The following is a 3,039-nucleotide window of genomic DNA, read 5'->3' as shown; positions in this document are numbered from 1 at the left end:
AAAAAAAAAAAAAAAAAAAATGGGTTGTGGCAAAAGAAATGAATTAAATTCCTGTTAAGCTGATAATCACTGTGGCATTCAAAAGCAGCTTGCACGCCTGCAGTTGGTGAGTCCGCGGCGGATTTGCACAGAGCGTTGGTTCACATTTTTCTGCCTGGGAAATTAAACTCTTCAGAAGGTCAGAGGCAGAACTCTGTTACTAATCCTCCTTTTTTTACAAGATGCAGCTTTGATTTATCACATCTAAAGAAAGTAAAAATAGAAGATATAAAAGACTTCCTCAGATCATCTTTAGAGATATTTTAAAAGCGGTCTTTTAATTATGATTATGACGTTTTTATTATGTTCTACTTTTTCCTGTTTTGTCTTTCTTCCTACACTTTTGGAACACATTTTTTGTTTTGTCTTCTTTCTTTTTTTCGACAGCTGGTTGATTATCACTTGTTGTCTTCCTTTTTTTTTGTTTTTTTTTTAACTCTTAAGAGTCTCTCTCTGCCAGCTAATTATGGAGGGATTTTTGTGCCATAATTTCAAGTGCAAGAGTCAGTGTTTAGAGTGTAAAAATATTGAGTGCTCAAAACTAAATTTTGCACTTGAAACAGAAAAATATGTGCAATCAAATCAATTTTCACTCGTGAGAAAATCTGTCCTGTGCTCAAAAAAGTTGACACTACGTTCCAAATCTTCCTTAAAAACCTAATAACAGACATCAGCTGTGACTGCTTTGTTTGCACATATTTTTGAAATTCAACAGTAAAAATCTTTTGTTTGCTCATATTTTTGACTTTTAAGAGTAATGTTTTTCTTTTTGCACATATTTTTAAGTTTTATGAGTACAATTGTTTTGTTTGCACACATTTGGGAGTTTCAAGAGTAATTTTTTTTCTACATGTTTTTAAGTTTCAAGACTAAAATTCTTCTGTTAGCAGGTATTTTTGATTTTCAAGAATAAAATTGTTTTGTTTACGCATATTTTTGAAATTCAAGAGTAAAATTGTTTTGTTTGCACAATTTATTTTGTAAATTCAAGAGTAAAATTGTTTTGTTTGCACATATTTTTTAGTTTCAAGAGTAAAATTGTTTTGTTTGCACATATGTTTTAGTTTCAAGAGTAAAATTGTTTTGTTTGCACAATTTATTTTGTAAACTCAAGAGTAAAATTATTTTGTTTGCACAATTTATTTTGTAAATTCAAAAGGTAAAATTGTTTTGTTTGCAATTTTTTTTAAACCCAAGACTAAAATGGTTTGGTTTGCACATATTTTACAAATTCAGAAGTAAATTAATTTTGTTTGCACATATTTTGGAGTTTTAAAGTGCATTTTTTTGTTTTAAGTTTAAAATATTTTTTTTAGTACACAATTTTCTCTACATTTTACACTCTAAACGGTAAGTGTTGTGGTTGGAATTATGGCACAAAAATCCCTCCATAGAAACTTGCAGTTGATGGAATATTCCATTGATGGAGACACAAAAGGAAGGATAAAACACTTTCACATGATCAGTCTTTTACCTTGTTAGAGATTTTTGTTTTCTTTTATTATAACAGAGCTAAATAATTATGGCCATGCAGATTATTTTAGAAATAATGGGAAGTATTTTAAGTATTCAAAATTCAGTCACAAATACGCTCAATTTCAAAAGGACACTTTATTTCAAAATGGCAGCTTTTCCGTCTGTTCTATCTCCATAGCAACCATAATATTTTTTGGTTGCCGTCTTGTGACAAACAGATCCATGTAATTTTTAAAAGAATCCACTAAAGTAAATTTTTGGATTTCCTTGGCAACGGAGGTTTTTCATCAACCACGCCCACATTCCTAATGTGTTCATATCATATGAAGTATGCATTTATTTTTTGTCTGCTCCTGATTCACGATTTGAATAAAGAAATCCTCACCAATGAGCTTAATTTTCTTAATTTGTGTCCTTCATCATCAGAAAAATGCACCAAAAATAGAATTTTTATCTGAGTAATACTTTCTGATTCTGATACAGATCAGCAGGATCGTTAAATCTGTTTATGATCTGATTGGCACAGATTAATAAAGTATTTCAAAGGACCTAATCTGAGATTAGAGCATAGACAAACACAAGTGGAGCTCATCTAATGCACCAAATATCAACCGGGTACCAGGCCTCCTCCCTCCCATCCCCCTCATCATCCTGCTGTGCATCTCTGGCAGCAGGAGGAGGAGAATGACCGATTCTGGAAGAGTCCTTCTCATCCTACCTTCCTTTCTCCTCCCACTCGTATCCCCTCCAGCGGGAGTCATCCCGCGTTAGCGTCAGTGGAGATGCTGGAGGATGAAGGGAAATGAAACTGTGCTGCTCAATCCCAACCAAACCTTTTGTTTTTCCCTATTCTTTAATAGACCTTTTTCATTTTTTCCGGAAAGTTTCCCATGCTGTGCACAGTTTGTGTGCCCTGATTAGGCTGTCCACTCCGATTTATTCACTCTGCTGCATGTAAAGGCAAACGTGCACGACAGACGGAGAAACAACAGGGAGGAAGACGTGAGGCCAAAGAAGTAAGAGTGGAGACTACAGAAGTACGAGTGACCCTCGTCCTGATCCGCTTTCTCATGTTCAGACCTCACTTTCAACTAGTGCTGCTACAAACGATTATTTTAATAGTCGACTAATCACCAATTATTTTTTCAGATTAGTCGACTAATCGGGTCATGGGGAAACTGGATGTAAAGCATCGTAACCATCGTTAGCTTTATGCTAACTAAATACTAGATATATAGCATCACCTGTGATAATGCTAGTGTGAGTGTTGTAAGCCGAATTTGGGTGCTGAAGATGCTAGTGTTGATAGCTGAAGATGCTGACAGTGATAGCTGAAAACGCTTAAACTGATAGCTGAGAACGCTGAAGCTGATAGCCAGCTAAAAATGCTAGTTAAATGCAAAATTAGCCTAAAAGCTGAAAAAAAATCCATAATTAGCCAAAACAGCTAGCATGCAGCTGAAACATTAGCTAAACTCCTAATTAGCTAGCATGTTACTGAAATATTAGCTAAACTCCAAATTA

Source organism: Oryzias melastigma, linkage group LG15, assembly GCF_002922805.2.
Source record: "Oryzias melastigma strain HK-1 linkage group LG15, ASM292280v2, whole genome shotgun sequence".
Classification (NCBI taxonomy): Eukaryota; Metazoa; Chordata; class Actinopteri; order Beloniformes; family Adrianichthyidae; genus Oryzias; species Oryzias melastigma.
This window is presented reverse-complemented; position numbering follows the sequence as displayed.